Source organism: Pelophylax lessonae (genome assembly GCF_965119305.1).
Source record: "Pelophylax lessonae genome assembly, chromosome: 1".
In the NCBI taxonomy this organism is placed as follows: domain Eukaryota; kingdom Metazoa; phylum Chordata; class Amphibia; order Anura; family Ranidae; genus Pelophylax; species Pelophylax lessonae.
The window spans coordinates 769216748-769243153 of NC_138768.1; positions in this window are offsets into that span (position 1 = coordinate 769216748).

The following is a 26406-nucleotide window of genomic DNA, read 5'->3' on the forward strand; positions in this document are numbered from 1 at the left end:
GGTGCCTGGCAGTACTTGATCCCTGTGCTATGCAGGGGATTGGGGATTCAGCCATTAAAGCTTTTATACATGGACACTGAGCTGTTGTACTTTGTGGATTGAACTGTTTGCTATAAATTTGAGACCTTTATACCTACAATTTTTTTATCATCACACTATTGATCTGATGTTACTGCTACAGGAGTTAACCCTGAAAGGAACTTGAAAATGCCACTGTAAGCTATTTATATATTCCAAAAGGATTCTATAATGTACTTCGAATGTTACAAATAATATAGAAATGACAGTTTTAGCAAGAGTTATGTGGTTTATATTAAGATCGTAGTGGCAATCAAAATGAAAAAGTACACAAATAAAAGGGGGGGGGGGATAATACAGAAGCACATTAAAACTTAATATATGATATGGATGATCAAATCTAGCTTAGAATAACTTGCCTTTGTTTTCCTATAATTGGTGCAATCAGTTACTTACAATTAATCTATACTCATCAAAATAACAGGTCTATGTCTCGATAGAGAATGAATGAATGAATGAATGAATGAATGAATGAATGAATGAATGAATGAATGAATGAAATGATAATTTACTTATCCTCCCCACACTTCCCTGAGACCCCTTAGAGCAGTACATTTGCGTGCCTCCCTACTGTGCAGCTCGTAATACTTGTGTAGTCAGTCACTAGACGGAGCACTGTGACAGGGACGCAAGGGGAGCTTGCACACCCTAATGTTCTTTTCAACCTGATACTGTTCTTTATATCTGACTAAAAGTGTATTTAAAGGGGCTTAAAAAAAAAAAGTGATGCAGCCTGGATTTAGTCTAGTCTAGCAGACTCTAATGATTGGCAGGCAGATAATGTGGAATTTAGGCAGCCTTGGCAAGGGAGCTCAAGAACAGCAGTTTTTAAATATGGTAAGAGGTATTTTTTTTTTTACTCAATTTATTTGTTTAATATGATATTACTAGCTTTCAGTAATTGGTCTACTTTAAAGACAGCCTAGCTTATTATCACTTTAAATACAGCCTGTTAATATTCTTCAATTTTATTTTAAAGCTGAAGGCAAGAGACACATATTGACACAGCTCTGTAATAAATAATACATAAATAAATGTGTTTTTTCACATGTAAGCAATGTAAAAAGCTGAACTTGACATGGCATCTGCATCTTGCTGTCTCTGTACCATAGGGATTGAGTGTGAGAAGAAGCAGTACAAGGAGCCAATCAGTTTTTGTTCTAAAAGGAACATGCTGATAGAAAAAGCAAGCAAATTGACAGATAGATGAGCTACTTCTCCTTTTATTGTCCATTCACAGCTTGAGCTGGGTTCCAGAGGAAGCATGGGAATACACGAAGTGTGCTGAATGATGCTAGACATCACATTGAAGACATCTAGTGGAAAGCAAATTACTAGGGGGACGGAGCAGCAATGGTTTAAGGGTCAATATTGCAACAAAAGCTGCTTTTTTATTTTATATTTTAATGGCCTGTTAATTGTATTTTTTGGCTAAAATTCTGCTTTAGGACTCATGTACACTGCAACTTGTAAACGGCCGTTTAGGAGCAGTTGGGCGTTTTTTTCAGAAGCCCCTGAACCCACCTCTATGTTATCTTATCTGTCCATGTACACAGGGTCGTTTACAGTCAGTTACAGGCAGTTGAGTTCAGTGTCGTTTTTTGAAAAGCAATTATTTGCATTCAGGAAGTTCAGAACGTGTGTTTACCGGCGTTTCAAACGCAAAAAAACGACCAAACGCAACCGAACGCGTTCACCCGCGTTTAGCGCTTGCGTTTTCAGGAGGCCTTTTTATATATACATATATATAAATATATATATATAGATAGATAGATAGATAGATAGATAGATAGATAGATAGATAGATAGATAGATAGATAGATAGATAGATATTGTGTGTATGTATATATATATATATTGTATATATATATATATATATATATATATATGTGTGTGTGTGTATATATATATATATATATATATATACACACACACACATATATATATATATATATATATATATATACACACACACATATATATATATATATATATATATACGGTCACCCTGGCATGGCAGAGTCAGGTCACCCTAAAAAACGGTCACCCTGACATGGCAGAGTGGGGTCATACAGCTACCATGTAAGGGTGACCTGACTCTGCCATGCCAGGGTGACCCCACTCTGCCATGTCAGGGTGACCGGAGTTTAGGGTGACCTGACTCTTGCACATGCTCAATGCACCTATCTAGGACAATAGACTCCATCTTTGAACAGGCACCTAGATGCTGACTCTATAGCAAGTAGACCAGATGATAGAAGACCGCTTCATCCTCTGTGAGAGACCTGAGTAATCAAGCATCAACATCGACAAGCCGGTCTGGATCTCTGTGAGTTGCACACCTGTGAGAGCAGTGCTTTCCTCCAATGATTCAGGAAGTTGGATTGCTTGTACACTGGTTGGGTGAGCAGAGTCATCAGTCTTTTTATTGCTTACACAGTACAGGTGCACTTTATTGCTGACTGCGTGAGCATGTGAACTATCTGTTAAATTCCAGTATACATAACCAATGGAAAACCACTGTCATAATATGGTGCTGATACTTTGAGACTCTATTCAATACAGCTGAGTCCCTTGTATCCTATCATCCAGTCACACTATTTGCCATTCATCTTTATCCAGGAGATGACTGATCATACTTGGTATGAGTGAACTTTTACCCTCTGAGCAACCTGGTGATTACATCCCATTATCTTCCTGCTGCAGATCTTAGCGGCAATATATACTTCACTGCAAAGACACATGTGTACAATACTGGCAACATTCCCCCTGAAAACAGCAATATATTCTATCTTTGCTATTGGTGTGACTCTGTGTGCTTGTGTCTTGTGTGATTGCAGAGGCGTCTATCCACTATCTAGACAACGTCTTTTTAAATTTTACCTATGTGAATATGGGGGTGTTTTTTTAAACATAATTTTGTATCAGCAAATTTTGGATTAAAGTAATTCCGTGATTTAGCTGTGTGGTCTTGCTGTGACTTTCTTCCCTGGGGTCCTTTCCCCCAAAATTTTCTGTGATTCTTTCCTAACATAGCAAAGGGTTTTAGATCAATTGTGCTGAGTTGCAGTTCTTGGAAATTGAGGCCAAGCTCTCAGAGTCACACTTTGGACTTTATTTTTTTCTACGTTGGTTTGTCAGATGCTTCAGCCTGATTGTGGGCTTCTATCTCTTTTTTTCTTTCTTTCCTTTTTCAAACCCTTTTCTTTTCCTTCCCCTCTTCCCCTTCCCTATTAGTTGTCTGGGACAGCTTTATATAGGGCAACCTGCTATAGCTGCTGTGGTCTTCTGAAGCATTTTTCTCATTTTTAGAGGGCATGAGGACCCCTAGACCTTTATTTAAGCATACTGCTTGGCTAGCCAGGTAAGGGAGCCAATCGCTGTGAGAGGAAATAAAACTCTGTCAGTACCATGAAGCCTTTGTTAACATATTTGATTGCTGTGATTGGTCAAACCAATCACATGGTACAGGCCCAATTTCATTGGACAGATCTGTGATCTGCTGTGTACGAAGGACAGAGCATGCTTAGAGGATGCACATAAGTGGTGGGAGTGGGAGGTTCCTTGTATATGCCCCTCCTGTGTGAGCCATCAGGCTGTTTATGTAAAACAGCCGAACAACAAGTGATTAAGGCTACATGTACACGGGACGTTTGAAAAAGTCCTTTGAACGCTGGAACTTGACAGCTACAGAACAACGTTTAAAAACGCCCGTTGTGTCGCGTTTGCATGCCACTATTTGGGTTACAGGTCAACCCTGTAACCCAAATAGTGCTGGCATTGCTAACTCACTCCCTATTTGGTCTAGATTAATTCTTTGCGATTTATCTGCTACAAGTGCCATCCAACTATAGGTCACGTGTGCCATTTTTATAACCTTGGCTTCATACAATGCAGTGCTAGATACCAATCATGTGCTGTTGCATCACCCTCCTGTCACTCTAGGTACCAAAGTCATTAGACTTATTGGTAAGCACTTCCAAAGGGCTTAACTTCCCCCTTCAAGGCTGACTAATTGTTTTGTGGTTCACTGGATGATCTAAGCAGCGATTGAAGTAAGAATTAGTATTTTTCCCAGATTCAGAAAGGTAAAGCGTTCATCATGATAATCAGTTCCCTCCTTCACTTTCCTCTTTGAAGCATTCCTTACGTCTCTCCAGGTTGTCTGTCATCTCATTTGTCTCTCTTCCTGGGCTCCTGACATGTAACATTCTAGCAGCTCAAGAAGGCAGTTTTTACAATATATTCCATTGCTTGGAGGTGCGGCCCACCCCCACCTGTTCAGCCAAGGTTGGGGAGGCAGCTTTTGGCATTTGGGGTCACTTGGAGGACTCTCATCTCACATAAAGGGGCACTTGTAGAGTAGATTGTTTTTTCTCTGCCTTATTCAGACCTTGTCACTATTTTCCACCAAAGAGGGCATTCATTCCTTTGAGGGCCTAGACGCATTCCTGTACCCTCAAAGATTCAGGATGAGATCCTACCCTTTAGTGTTTTTGCTCTGCACTCATGAGCTAGAGTCCAACTGTTCCTTTATTCTGTAGATATTGGAGGAATTGCTGAATCCTGTAAGTTCTTGAATCTAACATTTCTGGGACTCATTTTGGATACCCTTCTTGCAAGAGTGTCTCTACCTCAGTAAAAACTGTTATAGCTGCAGTTTCTGGTCAGTAGTCAACCTCAGTCTTTCGCATAAAGGCTTTAGGTCTCATCTAGGTGCCATGTTCTCAGTTTCACACAAGCTACCTACAATATATCATTCTCTCAGTGTGTTTTTGGATAGGACAAATCAGATGTGTCTCTTCACTTGGAAAACTTTCAGACACGTTAACTGCCTAGGATCTAATCTGACAATGCCATGGTGGCAATGTAGTCTATTTTTCTTCTGGCCTGGGTGGAGACTATGTACCAGATCTCTCCACAATGATCATTCCCAAGATCAAAAACAAACATGCTGGATTTTCACAACCCAAAACATACAGAATTTTGAAAATGCTAAGAAATATGTTTAAAGCAAACTCCAAAGATCACTTACATAACCCGAGTAAAACTTAACAAAACAAGCATAACAAATCCAAATCAGGAACAAAAAAGTTACTCTAAAATAAACCAGTAGGCTCCTTATACGTTCCTTTGTTTTCTTCAGGATCCAATAAACATTAGGGGAATATTAATAAAGAATTTTCTGGAACATTTGCCATATATTCCACCAAAATCCACTGGTTATCATTTACCCTATTCATAAAACACATTTTCATGTATATTTGCCCAGTGTTTTCCTGGTGAAAAATGCATTTCCTGACATTCAGCAACATATGTTCTTGCATTGGTAAAGGTCCTTACAGAAACTTTTGTCCTTGTTTTATGAAAGAGTTAATGTTACCTTCCCAGCCCCTTCATGTCACATTCACTAAAAACATTTGAAACTAAAATCTGTGGGGCTGAGATATTGGATTATTACACTTTTTTGTGAAATTGAAATTAGGGTATTCTGAACTATGCTCTTACACAGGATTAGCACTTCTGAGGTCCATATTAATATTATTTTTTGTAAATTTTTCTTCAAATAAAATACATAATAGACGTTAATAGGAAAGAGCCTGTGCTCCTTTTCTTTGAATTTCAGTGATGGAGCCTAGAGGAGCCTAGAGCAGTTTTTGATGCTGCTGGAAACTGAAAGGGAAATATTTGTAAAATAAACACATATATTTGTTATTTTGTCATGCTATTTTAACTTTACCTTTCCCACACACAATAAATCGGTTTTGGACATAAAAACTTCTTTGGTCAATTCTCCAGGTGTGGAGGAACCATCTACATGTCCCCCATGGCACATAAACCACTGGCACTTTATTAGGGGTACCCCGAACACACGCAAATTTTAAAAGAACGGACAGTTATAGAAGATTCATCCTCTATAAATAAACTTCTAAGAGGTTTCTTCCCAAAAAAGTTTTCTATTTTTAAAAGAATTTCATTGGATTTATGTTTTGTAGACAAATGAATTGCAAATATTGTTTAATAGAATTAAACTATAAGAAAAATGTTATAAAATCATTTAAATAATTATTATAGAGCACAATTTATTCATTTTAAGAATCTCGCTTGGAACTACTCAATCATTAATTGAAATGATTGCTCGCAAAACACTTGGCAAGTGGCAATGATAAATTTGAGAAAACAGTAGAGCTAGTGTGAAATCCAGCCCTGCGCGAATGTTAACAGGCCATGTGTCACGTTCCAATTAACTACTCTAAGCAGATGTTTAAAAGAAACAGAAAGATCCTACATTTTTACAGCATTCGAAGAAAGCTTAGTGAACACACTAGTAATGTCATAAAAAAGTAGCCAGAGCAAAAAGTAAAAAAAAAAACAAAAAAAACCTCAGATGCTGTGAATATTCATGAAGATTTTTAACATAATGTGCGGTAAGTAGGAATAGAATCTGTACATGAATCACTAACTTAATGTTTTGAAAGCCCTGGTGGGTTAAGCCCATGTTCACATTGGGCCGATTTGACATGTCAAATCGCATGCTAAATCGGAGCCTTATGCCGGCAATTACGCAGAATTTCCCAAAATTAGTTACTATACTACTTTTGGCGACTTCAGGGGGATTTTGATGAACATCTGTCAGACTGAAATGCTGGTTTCAAACACACCCTCAGTGTGAACCTAGGCTAAATCAAATTTCCCAAAGGAAAACATTTTTTTTTATTCCAACTGTTCAAAGAGTGTTATCTGAAATCAGACTGTTAATTGTATATCGCTTACATACACACCTACATGTCCATCTAGGACCACCATGTCACAGGGTGACAATGCTGCTGCATGATTACACTTTAGTGTTGTCACCCTATTGCAGGAAATAGAAAAATATCAGATCTACTGCCACGTTCAACAGGCAATACAAATGTTGTAATGTTACAAGGGGTGCTCAGAAAAACAAAAAACTGCTGTGGTAATGCTTTTGCCAGACTGTGTGATTATGTGTCATTTTTTTCCATAGTTCCACTTTAAAAAACACTTTTTCTCAATTATTTATGGCATTATTATAAGTGGAGCTTAGGGGTAATAAAGGACACAATGTTGGCACATGACTGACTTAAGGGTGAGAAACAATAGTCTATGACATTATGAAGTCTGTAGACGCTAATACAAATCTAACTACAGTGGATAGCGCACACATACAAAAGAAATAACCATGAAATATAACAAGGCTACTAAGACCTGATCAAATATGAGAAAAAAAGGGAATTTAGTCCCACCATATGGCCATATCGTGCTCAAGCCCACCACTGCGTCAAAGTACCCCATTGTCAGTGGGGTAATGGGGTACTTTGACGCAGTGGTGGGCTTGAGCATGATATAGCCATATGGTGGGACTAAATCCCCACTTTTAATCATATTTGATCAGGTCTTAGTAGCCTTGTTATATTTCATGGTTATTTCTTATGTATGTGTGCGCTATCCTCTGTAGTTATATATGTATATTGTTTTTTATAGCAGCACCAGCATTAGAAACACATGTCTAGGGTGTGCCCCCCCCCCCCAATTCTTTGTTTGTTTGTTATACATTCAGTCCTGACCAGACTCTTGGGGTTGAGCACCCCACTCTCCCACACCTGTACTTCGTTATCAATGTCCACTAGTAAGAAGATATAGGAGGAGTCCCTGTATAGTGCAGTTGCACATCTCTCCCATGTAAGGAGTAAGGGGGAGATTTACTAAAACTGGTTCACACAGAATCTGGTGCAGCTGTGTCTGTTAACCAATCAGCTTTCAGGTTTTATTGTCAAAGCTTTATTGAACATGCTGAAGTTAGAAGCTGATTGGCTACCATGCACAGCTGCACCAGATTCTGAGTACTCCAGTTTTAGAAAATCTCCCCCTACAAATCTCCAATTGTTCAGAGAGGTTGGATTTATCCTTCATTTTATGGATAGTGTAGGATCCCACTGACAATGGGGTACTGTGCAAGCTGTTTTTTCCTGTGCTATGGAGCCTCAAACAACCCTAATTGCAGCTGTACAATAAAATGGTGATAACAATCCTTATAAATCTGAAAGAATATAACTGTGAAAAAATATATTCTCTTACCGAAAAAATATATAAACATATCCTCAGTGAAATAATTGTAGTGCAATAATTATATTGCAACACTAGTGTTACAAATACTTATTTGTATATTTTACAATATCCTAATCCAAGCAAAGTCCAAATCAGCAGGTAGCTACGTCTGTGATAACACCCACGGGGAGGGGCGAAACACGTCAACGCAATTTCCCGGCTGATGGCAGTACCAACGGCGTCACTTCCGGTAACCAGGTGGAACGCAAATAGGGAAGTGCTCACCCGTAGCGGCCACAGGAATAGCAGATACCCCTGATATACTACTAGCGATATTGCAGCCATCAATTGTAAGTGAATTTCTGCTTTTTTAATAAAATTCTTCAACTGTATTACGCTATGGAGATTTTTTCTTTCTGTCATTCATGAATTAATGTCCACTGGGGATATCTACACCAATTCCTAAAAGTCCATCCACCACTGGGGGGACCAGGAACAAAGTGCCTACCAGGTTTACAAGTGCCCAATTATACCAGACCCTAAGCCTGAATGACCCACATGCAGTATTGCTAAGGGGTCCACAGAGTCCAGTAAGGGGATTGGAGATTGGGAGTGCACCTTCACTTATTGCATGGTTTTCATGGATTGTAGTACTAGGAAGACAGCACAGAGCACGCCACACTTTTTCTTCACTGGCTACCTGCTGATTTGGACTTTGTTTGGATTGGGATATTGTAAAATATACATATAAGTATTTGTAACACTAATGTTGAACTATAATTATGGCACTACAATTATTTCACTGAGTATATGTTTATATATTTTGTTGGTAAGAGAATATATTTTTTCACAGTTATATTCATTCAGATTTATAAGGATTGTTATCACCCCTTTATTGCGCTGTGTTTCAAAGGATTGTTTTTAATGGAGTATTTTGACGCAGTGGTTGGCTTGATCACGCTATGGCCATATGGTGGGACTAAATCCCCATTTTTATTCATATTTGATCAGGTCTTAGTAGCCTTATTATATTTTATTGTTTATTTCTTTTGTATGTGTGCGCTATCCTCTGTAGTTATATATGTATATTGGTTTGTATAGCAGCACCAGCATTAGAAACGCATGTCTAGGGTGTGCCCACCACCCCCCCCCCCCCAATTCTTTGTTTGTTTGCTAATACAAATCTAACATGAATACTTTCTGTGTTATCTCTATGGGCTTAGGTTTCCCTAGCTAATACCCAACAGTTTTCTGAGTGTTATAGATAGACAAACAGGCCTTCTGAAGAAGCAATGGAATTCAAATATAGAATATTATTTAAGGCATCCGCTGCATGTTATCACCGCTAAACATATTTCAGTTTCTCCAATTAGAAAAATAAAATCACAAGCTTTCCTTTAATTCCCTTCTATCTAAGTAGCAACATGACCTCTGTGTATTGTGTAGTATTTTTCATGTAATTTGCAGGGAGGTCAATGTCAAAAATGGCATAATGCTAATGTACTGTATATGAGAGTAAATTTCCTATAATAAACAATCGACAGTCACTATTCTCACAAGGTAATTTGCGAGAAAGAAAGATGTTCCCCGCTTGCTGTAAATTAGGAGTTTATTACATGAATACATTAAAAAGCCATCGTTAATAATCACTGAAGCATGGAGCAAACATAAAGAGATTTGCAGGTTATGGCTCTATCACACCAGGCTCATTTGCTTGGTGATTTATTAAAACCTCATGGAACAGAATGTAAAATTGGTAGAAATAGTAAGATTTGTTTAGGTCTGTTATTATTTGTCATTTTTCAGTAGCTTAAAAAGCAAAATTCCAATATATTCCATACTTTAGGGTTGGATTGCTAATTTGGTTTTAAAGGAGATTTACATATGGATCTGAAAATTGAAATTACTGTCATTTATTCACCAATTCTCTCACACTTCATTATCACCACTCACATTGTAAAGCGCTGCGCAAACCGTTGGCGCTATATAAATCCTGTATAATAATAATAATAATCACACATGCAGGTAAGAGTGGTTTCAGATAAAGGCTGGAGTCATCACTATTTGGTCAACCCCCAAAGAACAGGTTCTCTTGCTTCTCTTGCTTTTACAAGCCAGTCTGTTGATATCTCCTTCCCACACAGCTTTTATTGCAGACAAAAGAAGTGCAGCCACTCATCTTCTTCAGTGCAGTCTTGGCACTTATTTTCAAGATGCCCACATCGTATCTTGGTGTTTTTTAACACACAGGGGTTGATTTACTAAGGGCAAATAAACTGCACACTTTGAAAGTGCAGTTGCACTCATTTTCCTCAGAACTTAGTAAATGTAGTGAAATTCTGCTAATTTCCATCATCCAATCACGTGCAAAGAAAAACTCTGTCTTTTTTTCCCCTTGCAATTGATTGGGTATTCTTTTCAAAATTAAGCTTCACCACATTCACTAATTTCTGGGGAAAATGTGTTATTTTAACTGATAATTGTGCGATTGTGCTACTCTGTACCAAAATAAAATTAATGTTCTTTTTTCCCCACAATTAGAGCTTTCTTTTGGTGGTATTTGATCACCTCTGTGGTTTTTATTTTTTGCTTTATAAACAAAAAAAAGAGCGATAATTCTGAAAAAAAAAACACAATACTTTTTACTTTCTGCTTTAAAACATTACCAATAAAAAAAAAAGTAAAAATCTAATTTTTTCATCAATTTAGGCCAATATGTATTCTGCTACATATTGTTGGTTAACCTCCCTTTCAGTATGATTCTTTTGGATTTTAGGTGCTGAAAGTGGCACCATTATTTTGCATGTAATATCTTAAGAATGAGCAGCCCAAACCAACAATTCACATATGATTTTTTTTTACTTTATAACATCTCGGGTATGATAAAGTATGAAACACAAAATCATAAATTATATTATAATAAAAAACTATAAATAAGTTAAAGTATGTATGTATGTATACATATATATATATATATACATATTATATATATATATATATATATATATATATATATATATAAAAATATATATATATATATATATACAGATACATGTATATGTATATATATATATATATATATATATATATATATATATATATATATTAAAAAAGAATAGCGCGCAAATGCAAAAGAAATTACTACCAAATCTGAAGAGAGTCCATCAATAAAAATGGGGGTTTGGTCCCACCATATGGCCATATCGTGCTCAAGCCCACTACTGCGTCAAAGTACCCCATTATCAGTGGGTCCTACACTATCCATGAAAAAGAGATGAATCCAGACTTTCTAACCCTTGGAGATAATACTCCTTGCTGGGAAAAATGTGCAAATGCACTACAGGGGACTCCTCCTATATCCACTTGATGGTGGACACTGATTGAGTACAGGTGTATGTGGGGGTGGGGAGGGCTGCTCAACCTCGATAGTCTGGTCAGACCGAATACATAATAAACAGGCAAAAAATTTGGGGGAGCATACCCATGTATTTCCAAAGCTGCTGCAGCTATGAACCAAAAGACATGTATATTAAAAAAGAATAGCGCGCAAATGCAAAAGAAATTACTACCAAATCTGAAGAGAGTCCATCAATAAAAATGGGGGTTTGGTCCCACCATATGGCCATATCGTGCTCAAGCCCACTACTGCGTCAAAGTACCCCATTATCAGTGGGTCCTACACTATCCATGAAAAAGAGATGAATCCAGCCTTTCTAACCCTTGGAGATAATACTCCTTGCTGGGAAAAATGTGCAAATGCACTACAGGGGACTCCTCCTATATCCACTTGATGGACACTGATTGAGTACAGGTGTATGTGGGGGGTGGGGAGGGCTGCTCAACCTCGATAGTCTGGTCAGACCGAATACATAATAAACAGGCAAAAAATTTGGGGGAGCATACCCATGTAGTTCCAAAGCTGCTGCAGCTGTGAACCAAAAGACATGTATATTAAAAAAGAATAGCGCGCAAATGCAAAAGAAATTACTACCAAATCTGAAGAGAGTCCATCAATAAAAATGGGGGTTTGGTCCCACCATATGGCCATATCGTGCTCAAGCCCACTACTGCGTCAAAGTACCCCATTATCAGTGGGTCCTACACTATCCATGAAAAAGAGATGAATCCAGCCTTTCTAACCCTTGGAGATAATACTCCTTGCTGGGAAAAATGTGCAAATGCACTACAGGGGACTCCTCCTATATCCACTTGATGGTGGACACTGATTGAGTACAGGTGTATGTGGGGGGGTGGGGAGGGCTGCTCAACCTCGATAGTCTGGTCAGACCGAATACATAATAAACAGGCAAAAAATTTGGGGGAGCATACCTATGTATTTCCAAAGCTGCTGCAGCTATGAACCAAAAGACATGTATATTAAAAAAGAATAGCGCGCAAATGCAAACAAAATTACTACCAAATCTGAAGAGAGTCCATCAATAAAAATGAGGGTTTGGTCCCACCATATGGCCATATCGTGCTCAAGCCCACTACTGCGTCAAAGTACCCCATTATCAGTGGGTCCTAAACTATCCATGAAAAAGAGATGAATCCAGCCTTTCTAACCCTTGGAGATAATACTCCTTGCTGGGAAAAATGTGCAAATGCACTACAGGGGACTCCTCCTATATCCACTTGATGGTGGACACTGATTGAGTACAGGTGTATGTGGGGGGTGGGGAGGGCTGCTCAACCTCGATAGTCTGGTCAGACCGAATACATAATAAACAGGCAAAAAATTTGGGGGAGCATACCTATGTATTTCCAAAGCTGCTGCAGCTATGAACCAAAAGACATGTATATTAAAAAAGAATAGCGCGCAAATGCAAACGAAATTACTACCAAATCTGAAGAGAGTCCATCAATAAAAATGAGGGTTTGGTCCCACCATATGGCCATATCGTGCTCAAGCCCACTACTGCGTCAAAGTACCCCATTATCAGTGGGTCCTAAACTATCCATGAAAAAGAGATGAATCCAGCCTTTCTAACCCTTGGAGATAATACTCCTTGCTGGGAAAAATGTGCAAATGCACTACAGGGGACTCCTCCTATATCCACTTGATGGTGGACACTGATTGAGTACAGGTGTATGTGGGGGGTGGGGAGGGCTGCTCAACCTTGATAGTCTGGTCAGACCGAATACATAATAAACAGGCAAAAAATTTGGGGGAGCATACCCATGTATTTCCAAAGCTGCTGCAGCTATGAACCAAAAGACATGTATATTAAAAAAGAATAGCGCGCAAATGCAAAAGAAATTACTACCAAATCTGAAGAGAGTCCATCAATAAAAATGGGGGTTTGGTCCCACCATGTGGCCATATCGTGCTCAAGCCCACTACTGCGTCAAAGTACCCCATTATCAGTGGGTCCTACACTATCCATGAAAAAGAGATGAATCCAGCCTTTCTAACCCTTGGAGATAATACTCCTTGCTGGGAAAAATGTGCAAATGCACTACAGGGGACTCCTCCTATATCCACTTGATGGTGGACACTGATTGAGTACAGGTGTATGTGGGGGGTGGGGAGGGCTGCTCAACCTCGATAGTCTGGTCAGTCCGAATACATAATAAACAGGCAAAAAATTTGGGGGAGCATACCCATGTATTTCCAAAGCTGCTGCAGCTATGAACCAAAAGACATGTATATTAAAAAAGAATAGCGCGCAAATGCAAAAGAAATTACTACCAAATCTGAAGAGAGTCCATCAATAAAAATGGGGGTTTGGTCCCACCATATGGCCATCTCGTGCTCAAGCCCACTACTGCGTCAAAGTACCCCATTATCAGTGGGTCCTACACTATCCATGAAAAAGAGATGAATCCAGCCTTTCTAACCCTTGGAGATAATACTCCTTGCTGGGAAAAATGTGCAAATGCACTACAGGGGACTCCTCCTATATCCACTTGATGGTGGACACTGATTGAGTACAGGTGTATGTGGGGGGTGGGGAGGGCTGCTCAACCTCGATAGTCTGGTCAGACCGAATACATAATAAACAGGCAAAACATTTGGGGGAGCATACCCATGTATTTCCAAAGCTGCTGCAGCTATGAACCAAAAGACATGTATATTAAAAAAGAATAGCGCGCAAATGCAAAAGAAATGACTACCAAATCTGAAGAGAGTCCATCAATAAAAATGGGGGTTTGGTCCCACCATATGGCCATATCGTGCTCAAGCCCACTACTGCGTCAAAGTACCCCATTATCAGTGGGTCCTACACTATCCATGAAAAAGAGATGAATCCAGCCTTTCTAACCCTTGGAGATAATACTCCTTGCTGGGAAAAATGTGCAAATGCACTACAGGGGACTCCTCCTATATCCACTTGATGGTGGACACTGATTGAGTACAGGTGTATGTGGGGGGTGGGGAGGGCTGCTCAACCTCGATAGTCTGGTCAGACCGAATACATAATAAACAGGCAAAACATTTGGGGGAGCATACCCATGTATTTCCAAAGCTGCTGCAGCTATGAACCAAAAGACATGTATATTAAAAAAGAATAGCGCGCAAATGCAAACGAAATTACTACCAAATCTGAAGAGAGTCCATCAATAAAAATGGGGGTTTGGTCCCACCATATGGCCATATCGTGCTCAAGCCCACTACTGCGTCAAAGTACCCCATTATCAGTGGGTCCTACACTATCCATGAAAAAGAGATGAATCCAGCCTTTCTAACCCTTGGAGATAATACTCCTTGCTGGGAAAAATGTGCAAATGCACTACAGGGGACTCCTCCTATATCCACTTGATGGTGGACACTGATTGAGTACAGATGTATGTGGGGGGTGGGGAGGGCTGCTCAACCTCGATAGTCTGGTCAGACCGAATACATAATAAACAGGCAAAAAATTTGGTGGAGCATACCCATGTATTTCCAAAGCTGCTGCAGCTATGAACCAAAAGACATGTATATTAAAAAAGAATAGCCCTTCCGGTTCCGGCGCCGCATGGAGTAGGTGAGCGCTCTCCAGCTCCCGCGGCGTGCCCTCCGAAAACGGCTTACAAAACCTGCCCACAGCCCAGGATCAGCCTCGAATCCCCCTCCGGAGGTCCATCGACACCCAGGGACCCGGCGGTGCTGTTTTTAATCCGGCCGAATGGAGCGGTTCCTCGAGAAGGCCGCGTCCGGACCTTCGCCGGCCCCTCTGCAAATTGAGGCCCCGGTCTCGGCCTGCTCCGGCGCGGCCGCGGAGCTCCCAGCCATGGACATCACTCCGCCACAGCCGGGCACGACACAGCAGCCCCCTACACCGGCTCTATCCTCTGCAGGGCTAGGCACCTCCACGGAGCAAATAGCTCAGGCTGTCGCAGCTCTGCTGAACCCCACCATTGCGGCCTCTGTGGAGAAAGCGGTGGCTGCTGGCATGGCCAGCATAAAGAAGGAGCTGGAGGCACATTATAAGAGGCTTAATGAGGCTGAATCCCGCTTATCTAATATCGAGGATGAGGTGTACCAAATGCAGGGAACTGAACAGGCTCAGGATAAGCTCAATCGCATCATCATGGATAAGTTGGAGGATCTGGAAAACCGATCGCGTCGGAGCAATCTGCGATTTATTGGGATTCCGGAGAACATTGCCCCCTCTGCCATTCCTGAACTTTGCGCAAAAAAAATCCCCGCTGCCTTGGGGCTACATGGTACATGTGTGGTCGAACGGGCCCACAGGATGGGGCTATACTCCGAAGATCGTAAAACCCCGCGCCCGATCATTGCAAAATACCTGAATTATGCGGACAAGTCTGCTATCCTACAAAAATTCCGGCAGACTTCCAATTTCCAAATTGAGGGCATGAAAATTCTAATATTTGCGGACTATTCTGTGGATGTCGCAAAAAGACGCAAAGCCTTTCAGACCGTATGCTCAAAACTGCACCAGGAACACTTGAAGTTCACCTTGGCCTATCCGGCGACGTTGCGCCTTCGTGCACCTAACGGCGACCAAATGGCGTTTCAGGATCCAGAGGAAGCGGAAGCTTTTGTTCGCTCACTTCGCCTGGGGGATCAGGGCCCCTCTTCTTCTTTATCTGCTAAAGCCCTTCCTTTTTCCAGACCGCTAGATCAAAGGAGCCCCAGTAAGGAACCTGCCAAACGGCAAAGATATGCCGATGTGGTCAGCTCTGGTCGCCCGAATGTTCACCGTTGATCTGACCCTCCCGACTGTCTCTGATTTGCACTACTGGGCCCATGTCTGGGCCTGTTCCCACTAGGACGTGGGCTTAGAGGACTTGGGGTACTCCCGCCATTCCCTCAGGTTTGATATCTATATTGCTCTGTTTTATTGGCATGTCTCTGTTGTTTGTTCCGATGCCTAGGTATATCGTTTACTATTTCATGTATTTTTGCACTGTGTGCTCCTGCTCTTCTTCCGATTTGTACACCTCGGCTGCCCAGAATGCCAGAAGGGCTGGGTACCTGAGCCATACTGACCACTCGGACCATGAAGTGGGTTTACTACCATGGTTGGACTCGGGGGCACGCTTGGTGGGCTGGGCTCCGTGTTGTACACATGCGGAAATAAGAGAAGTTCTTACTGCTTACATTGTTATTCTGCCGTATTGCATTGTATGTTTATGCTCGGTTTCTCCCTGTTTTCCTACATTCCCTACCTTCTCCCCTCCCCCCAACGAAGGTGTGCTTCTATCCTCAGTATGCGAGCTCATGGTTCCGAGAGCTGTCTAAGGTCAGACTTGTAATTCCGGAGTTTTACATAACATTGCCCCAGGGTGGGGCTAGGCCGACCCTGCATGCTTCCAGTATAATTCCCCTTTTTCCTGTCCCATGCCTATAGTGACGTGGAATGTTAAGGGCCTCAGATCCCCGGTTAAGAGGATGAAAGTCTTACGACATCTCAAACGGTTAAAGGCGGACATTGCTCTTATCCAGGAATCGCATCTGCCTGCGGAGGATATGAAGCGCATGGAGAAACTCTGGGTAGGCAAAATAGTAGGGTCACCCTCCTCCGGTCGCAAAGCCGGAGTGATGATACTGTTCCATAAGCGCCTCCCGGTGGAAATTCTTTCCACAGACACAGATAGCGAGGGGCGATATGCATCCGCACACATACGGCTTCATAACACTGAGTTAGTTATATCCAACATATATGCCCCGAATGTCCTGGACCACTCCTTCCACGCCACAATTGCGGCCCGGCTCCTCTCCCTTCCTGATGTCCCCCGTATTGTGGGCGGTGACTTCAACGCGGTAATGGACCCGGTTATGGATAAATCCACGCCCCGGCAGGGACTGCGCGACACCCCGCGAGCTGACCCCACTCCGCTAGCGTCGTTAATAGATTCACTCTCCCTGTCAGATGTTTGGCGTCACTCGCACCCCGCGGATCGGGAATACTCCTTCTACTCCCACCCCCATAAACGTTTTACTAGAATCGATTACCTGTTCTGCACGGACTCCCTCCTTCCCCTCCTGCGCGACGCCACCATACATGACATCGCGATCTCAGACCACTCCCCAGTTTCAGTATCTCTACCATTAGCGGAATCCCCCCCAGCCCCCCTAATTTGGAGGTTCCCTCCCTACCTTAAAGACAATGTGGATTTTGCCCTGTACCTTCGTCGTGAGTGGGATGATTACTATGCGACGAATAAACAACACAGCAGCTCCCCTCTCCTCTTCTGGGAGGCGGGGAAGGCCTTCTTGAGAGGCCGTATTATTTCCTATGCGGCGGCTTTCAAACGGCACACGAATAGCAGCTACAAAACGGCTAGTGAACGGTTGGCGACGGCCCAGCGGGCACTGATACAGGCCGACACCCCCATGGTGCGCACGGCATGGCTTGAGGCTAAACGGGACTTTGACACTTGGGCAGATAGGGTTGAAATGATTCACAAAGCACATCTCGCGGCGACATTACACCGCTTCGGTAACAAGGCCGGGAAACTGCTTGCCCGGTTGTGCAAGGGCCCGATGTCCACCACGCACATAGGCTCGTTACGGAACAAATCGGGAGTGGTGGACTCCACTCCGCAAGGGGTGCAGGGGATCATGCGCGATTTCTACACCTCGCTGTACGCCCCCGAGGCCATGGACAGCTCAGTAGCTGATTTTTTCCTATCTGGGACTGAAATCCCCAAAATATCCGAAGAGCATTTAAATACACTTAACGCCCCGATCACGGCGGACGAGATTGCGTCGACTATAAAACATCTTGCAGCCAATAAGTCTCCGGGCCCCGATGGTCTTTCCGGGGAATTTTACAAATTAGTCTCCCCTGGTGTGATCCTGACTCTAGTGGACGTGTACTCTTCAATTTGGCACGGCGGACCCTATCTCCAAACGGGTAACCAAGCCATTATCAAGCTTCTCTCGAAGAAAGGGAAAGATCCGCTGGAGCCGGGCTCATACCGGCCCATATCCCTATTAAATCTTGATGTCAAGATCCTATCTAAAATTGTGGCCACGCGTCTGGCCAATATCATGCCGCATCTGATCCACCCCGCGCAGTCTGGGTTCACCAAGGGTCGTTCGGCCACTGTTAACATAAGGAAGGTCCTGGTTGCTCTGGACCAGGCTCGCATCCATCCTGGCCGAGACATGGCTATTGTGACTCTCGACGCCGAAAAGGCATTTGACAATGTCAACTTCCAATGGCTGAGTCGGGTTTTGCACAGCATGGGCTTTAGTGGACCCTTTGTGAATCTCATCACTTCCATGTATCTTACACCATCAGCCAGATTGTGTGTAGGGGGGGCGCTTACGGACGAGTTTAGATTACACAAAGGCACCAGACAAGGCTGCCCCCTATCGCCGCTGTTGTTTAACCTCGCTCTAGAACCCCTCTCCCGGTATCTACTGACCAGAGCCCCTCTCCATGGTATTCGCATAGGCTCTCAGGAGCTGCGCATATCCCTTTTTGCAGACGATGTTTTACTGTTTACTTCAAACCCCACAGAAGACATCCCCGTAATAGTTTCCGCGTTCAACAGATTCAGACAGTGCTCGGGTCTCAAGATAAACTATTCTAAAAGCGAGATCCTCCCCTTGGGAACTGGCCCCCCTCGTTCATGGGAAAGGGAATCCCCATTCATGATTGCATCAAATCACATCACCTATCTGGGTATCAAGATAGGACGCACTCCGGCATCAATTTACACTCTGAACTACCCCCCCCTGTTGGCCAAAATAACGAAGGAACTGGAAAACTGGAAGGAACTGCCGCTGTCGCTTTTGGGGAGATGCCACCTTATTAAGATGGTTAGCTTTGCCCGCCTTCTCTATCTCCTGCAAACTCTTCCCCTATTAATCAGACATAAAGATGCGCAAACCCTGCAGAAAACTTTCTCCCGATTTCTATGGCGGGGAAAGAGACCGAGAATCTCGTATAACAAATTGCAACTCTCCAGAAGCGACGCGGGTATTAACTTGCCTAATCTGAGGATGTATAATCTGTCTTGTTTGCTCAGGGCTGCTCTGGACTGGGTATCTCAGACCTCACATTACTCCAATTATGAGCTTGAGTCTCAGATGGCCAGTCCATTCTCCCTAACTGCTCTCTTACATGCCAAATGGGTGACGTTGTGCCCTGATCTACGTCAAAATATACTTTTGAGGGATACTGTCATAGCGTGGAGGGAGGTTCGAAAACTACTGAAACTGCCAATACATTTTTCCAAATTCCTTCCAATACGGGGTAACCCGACTTTCACTCCAGGATTGACCCATTCCGTGTTCCACCAATGGGAGGAGAAGGGTTTGAATACCTTCGGACAACTGTGCGACACCAGCTCGGGTACTCCCCTTCCCTTCCGGGTCGTTAAAGATAAATTCGGTGTCCAGGACAAGGACATTTTCTATTGGACACAATGCATTCACTATCTCTCCTCAACTACTGGGAAACCAGGGTCCCGCTTTCATTTGTCTTTAATTGACTCCCTGCTGGATGCTGACACCTATACCATTTCCTCGATCTACAAGCCCCTCTTGCGACAATGCCCGCCGGCCTTGTCCACCTCTACTGCCTCCAACTGGCTTAAGGACTTTCCAGGCAATGACACGTTACCCAATATGGTCAAGGGTCTCCAAACCACCCTTGCTCTAACTCCTAACTCAATTTGGAAAGAGACCCAACTAAAAATCTTTCATCGGGCGCATATTCCTTTTCTATCGGACAAAACCATGCTGGACGCCCACAAATGCCCTTTGTGTCAAGTGGTAAGACCTTCACTCCACCACAAATTTTGGTCCTGCCCCGGTATAAGTCACTTTTGGGACCAAGTCCTTTTGTACATTACGGACGTGACCAAGTTCAGCCTACCCAAGGACCCTATGATACTCCTGTTCGGCCACTGGGACAAGCGACTCCAAAAATGGTCTAGCCCCCCTTCTGGGACACCCCGTGTGTGGATCCTGACTTGTCTATTAATCGCCAGGAGGACTATCCTAAGCAACTGGATCTCCACATCTCCTCCATCTCTCTCTCGGGTCAGATCAGAGCTCTCCACACTTCTCACAATAGATATCGCTAATACGGACTTCTCAGCTTTATCTTCAAGGGAACTCTTCCACCTGAAATGGGACAGATATATCACTTACACCTTTCCCCAGACTGATCCCACTATGGCTCAATACAGGTTTAACTTCAGAGACTCGCCCAGGACCTTACCCCCACAATCAGATTCACCTTCCAACCTCAAGGACCATTGAGGCTCCCCCCCCCTCTCCCTCTCCACCCACCTCCCCCCTACTTTGCCAGCAGACGTTCTCTGCTCGGACCTCCTTTACGCTTAAAGTATGAAAATGTTTTTGTTACGGCTGTTGTTGTGTTCTGTGTAATGTGAAAAGAGTGGAATAAATTGCGCTCAACACTTAAAACACAACCAAAAGGTGCTTGTGTGCATAAATATGTGAATAAATGGTTATAAATAAATAAATATATACAGAATCCTAAATGTGAAAAAAGTCCTTGGTAAATAAATATATCAACAGTCTTTAAAGTGCCCAGTGCAATACAGATCTCTCAGCAATGACTGAATATCACTCCAACTTCAAGTGAGGGACCTCCACCTTAAGAGACTTTTCTCCACCCAGTGCTCGGGGTAAATACTTCTTACCAAAGCTGGTGGACCCCTTAATTACAGGGGGTCTAAAGCAGCGTAAATGGTCCCTCACTTGAAGTTGGAGTGATATTCAGTCATTGCTGAGAGATCTGTATTGCACTGGGCACTTTAAAGACTGTTGATATATTTATTTACCAAGGACTTTTTTCACATTTAGGATTCTGTATATATTTATTTATTTATAACCATTTATTCACATATTTATGCACACAAGCACCTTTTGGTTGTGTTTTAAGTGTTGAGCGCAATTTATTCCACTCTTTTCACATTTATGCGTTTTATACGTTTTTATTGCAGCTTGCACTATGGAAGCAATTCCTCTTATATATATTTAATTAATTTATGACAATTTGATTGATTAATTTATTATCGAATATCACCAATTTTGCGCAGTTTCTTTTGGGCCACCAAAATTTTTTTCATTTGTGTTCTGTGTAATGTCTGAAAAATTTTCAATAAAAAAAAAAAAAAAAAAAAAAGAATAGCGCGCAAATGCAAAAGAAATTACGACCAAATCTGAAGAGAGTCCATCAATAAAAATGGGGGTTTGGTCCCATCATATGGCCATATCGTGCTCAAGCCCACTACTGCGTCAAAGTACCCCATTATCAGTGGGTCCTACACTATCCATGAAAAAGAGATGAATCCAGCCTTTCTAACCCTTGGAGATAATACTCCTTGCTGGGAAAAATGTGCAAATGCACTACAGGGGACTCCTCCTATATCCACTTAATGGTGGACACTGATTGAGTACAGGTGTATGTGGGGGGTGGGGAGGGCTGCTCAACCTCGATAGTCTGGTCAGACCGAATACATAATAAACAGGCAAAAAATTTGGGGGAGCATACCCATGTATTTCCAAAGCTGCTGCAGCTATGAACCAAAAGACATGTATATTAAAAAAGAATAGCGCGCAAATGCAAAAGAAATTACTACCAAATCTGAAGAGAGTCCATCAATAAAAATGGGGGTTTGGTCCCACCATATGGCCATATCATGCTCAAGCCCACTACTGTGTCAAAGTACCCCATTATCAGTGGGTCCTACACTATCCATGAAAAAGAGATGAATCCAGCCTTTCTAACCCTTGGAGATAATACTCCTTGCTGGGAAAAATGTGCAAATGCACTACAGGGGACTCCTCCTATATCCACTTGATGGTGGACACTGATTGAGTACAGGTGTATGTGGGGGGTGGGGAGGGCTGCTCAACCTCGATAGTCTGGTCAGACCGAATACATAATAAACAGGCAAAAAATTTGGGGGAGCATACCCATGTATTTCCAAAGCTGCTGCAGCTATGAACCAAAAGACATGTATATTAAAAAAGAATAGCGCGCAAATGCAAAAGAAATGACTACCAAATCTGAAGAGAGTCCATGAATAAAAATGGGGGTTTGGACCCACCATATGGCCATATCGTGCTCAAGCCCACTACTGCGTCAAAGTACCCCATTATCAGTGGGTCCTACACTATCCATGAAAAAGAGATGAATCCAGCCTTTCTAACCCTTGGAGATAATACTCCTTGCTGGGAAAAATGTGCAAATGCACTACAGGGGACTCCTCCTATATCCACTTGATGGTGGACACTGATTGAGTACAGGTGTATGTGGGGGGTGGGGAGGGCTGCTCAACCTCGATAGTCTGGTCAGACCGAATACATAATAAACAGGCAAAACATTTGGGGGAGCATACCCATGTATTTCCAAAGCTGCTGCAGCTATGAACCAAAAGACATGTATATTAAAAAAGAATAGCGCGCAAATGCAAAAGAAATTACTACCAAATCTGAAGAGAGTCCATCAATAAAAATGGGGGTTTGGTCCCACCATATGGCCATATCGTGCTCAAGCCCACTACTGCGTCAAAGTACCCCATTATCAGTGGGTCCTACACTATCCATGAAAAAGAGATGAATCCAGCCTTTCTAACCCTTGGAGATAATACTCCTTGCTGGGAAAAATGTGCAAATGCACTACAGGGGACTCCTCCTATATCCACTTGATGGTGAACACTGATTGAGTACAGGTGTATGTGGGGGGTGGGGAGGGCTGCTCAATCTCGATAGTCTGGTCAGACCGAATACATAATAAACAGGCAAAAAATTTGGGGGAGCATACCCATGTATTTCCAAAGCTGCTGCAGCTATGAACCAAAAGACATGTATATTAAAAAAGAATAGCGCGCAAATGCAAAAGAAATTACTACCAAATCTGAAGAGAGTCCATCAATAAAAATGGGGGTTTGGTCCCACCATATGGCCATATCGTGCTCAAGCCCACTACTGTGTCAAAGTACCCCATTATCAGTGGGTCCTACACTATCCATGAAAAAGAGATGAATCCAGCCTTTCTAACCCTTGGAGATAATACTCCTTGCTGGGAAAAATGTGCAAATGCACTACAGGGGACTCCTCCTATATCCACTTGATGGTGGACACTGATTGAGTACAGGTGTATGTGGGGGGTGGGGAGGGCTGCTTAACCTCGATAGTCTGGTCAGACCGAATACATAATAAACAGGCAAAAAATTTGGGGGAGCATACCCATGTATTTCCAAAGCTGCTGCAGCTATGAACCAAAAGACATGTATATTAAAAAAGAATAGCGCGCAAATGCAAAAGAAATTACTACCAAATCTGAAGAGAGTCCATCAATAAAAATGGGGGTTTGGTCCCACCATATGGCCATATCGTGCTCAAGCCCACTACTGCGTCAAAGTACCCCATTATCAGTGGGTCCTACACTATCCATGAAAAAGAGATGAATCCAGCCTTTCTAACCCTTGGAGATAATACTCCTTGCTGGGAAAAATGTGCAAATGCACTACAGGGGACTCCTCCTATATCCACTTGATGGTGGACACTGATTGAGTACAGGTGTATGTGGGGGGTGGGGAGGGCTGCTCAACCTCGATAGTCTGGTCAGACCGAATACATAATTAACAGGCAAAAAATTTGGGGGAACATACCCATGTATTTCCAAAGCTGCTGCAGCTATGAACCAAAAGACATGTATATTAAAAAAGAATAGCGCGCAAATGCAAAAGAAATGACTACCAAATCTGAAGAGAGTCCATCAATAAAAATGGGGGTTTGGTCCCACCATATGGCCATATCGTGCTCAAGCCCACTACTGCGTCAAAGTACCCCATTATCAGTGGGTCCTACACTATCCATGAAAAAGAGATGAATCCAGCCTTTCTAACCCTTGGAGATAATACTCCTTGCTGGGAAAAATGTGCAAATGCACTACAGGGGACTCCTCCTATATCCACTTGATGGTGGACACTGATTGAGTACAGGTGTATGTGGGGGGTGGGGAGGGCTGCTTAACCTCGATAGTCTGGTCAGACCGAATACATAATAAACAGGCAAAAAATTTGGGGGAGCATACCCATGTATTTCCAAAGCTGCTGCAGCTATGAACCAAAAGACATGTATATTAAAAAAGAATAGCGCGCAAATGCAAAAGAAATTACTACCAAATCTGAAGAGAGTCCATCAATAAAAATGGGGGTTTGGTCCCACCATATGGCCATATCGTGCTCAAGCCCACTACAGCGTCAAAGTACCCCATTATCAGTGGGTCCTACACTATCCATGAAAAAGAGATGAATCCAGCCTTTCTAACCCTTGGAGATAATACTCCTTGCTGGGAAAAATGTGCAAATGCACTACAGGGGACTCCTCCTATATCCACTTGATGGTGGACACTGATTGAGTACAGGTGTATGTGGGGGGTGGGGAGGGCTGCTCAACCTCGATAGTCTGGTCAGACCGAATACATAATTAACAGGCAAAAAATTTGGGGGAGCATACCCATGTATTTCCAAAGCTGCTGCAGCTATGAACCAAAAGACATGTATATTAAAAAAGAATAGCGCGCAAATGCAAAAGAAATGACTACCAAATCTGAAGAGAGTCCATCAATAAAAATGGGGGTTTGGTCCCACCATATGGCCATATCGTGCTCAAGCCCACTACTGCGTCAAAGTACCCCATTATCAGTGGGTCCTACACTATCCATGAAAAAGAGATGAATCCAGCCTTTCTAACCCTTGGAGATAATACTCCTTGCTGGGAAAAATGTGCAAATGCACTACAGGGGACTCCTCCTATATCCACTTGATGGTGGACACTGATTGAGTACAGGTGTATGTGGGGGGTGGGGAGGGCTGCTCAACCTCGATAGTCTGGTCAGACCGAATACATAATAAACAGGCAAAACATTTGGGGGAGCATACCCATGTATTTCCAAAGCTGCTGCAGCTATGAACCAAAAGACATGTATATTAAAAAAGAATAGCGCGCAAATGCAAAAGAAATTACTACCAAATCTGAAGAGAGTCCATCAATAAAAATGGGGGTTTGGTCCCACCATATGGCCATATCGTGCTCAAGCCCACTACTGCGTCAAAGTACCCCATTATCAGTGGGTCCTACACTATCCATGAAAAAGAGATGAATCCAGCCTTTCTAACCCTTGGAGATAATACTCCTTGCTGGGAAAAATGTGCAAATGCACTACAGGGGACTCCTCCTATATCCACTTGATGGTGGACACTGATTGAGTACAGGTGTATGTGGGGGGTGGGGAGGGCTGCTCAATCTCGATAGTCTGGTCAGACCGAATACATAATAAACAGGCAAAAAATTTGGGGGAGCATACCCATGTATTTCCAAAGCTGCTGCAGCTATGAACCAAAAGACATGTATATTAAAAAAGAATAGCGCGCAAATGCAAAAGAAATACTACCAAATCTGAAGAGAGTCCATCAATAAAAATGGGGGTTTGGTCCCACCATATGGCCATATCGTGCTCAAGCCCACTACTGTGTCAAAGTACCCCATTATCAGTGGGTCCAACACTATCCATGAAAAAGAGATGAATCCAGCCTTTCTAACCCTTGGAGATAATACTCCTTGCTGGGAAAAATGTGCAAATGCACTACAGGGGACTCCTCCTATATCCACTTGATGGTGGACACTGATTGAGTACAGGTGTATGTGGGGGGTGGGGAGGGCTGCTCAACCTCGATAGTCTGGTCAGACCAAATACATAATAAACAGGCAAAAAATTTGGGGGAGCATACCCATGTATTTCCAAAGCTGCTGCAGCTATGAACCAAAAGACATGTATATTAAAAAAGAATAGCGCGCAAATG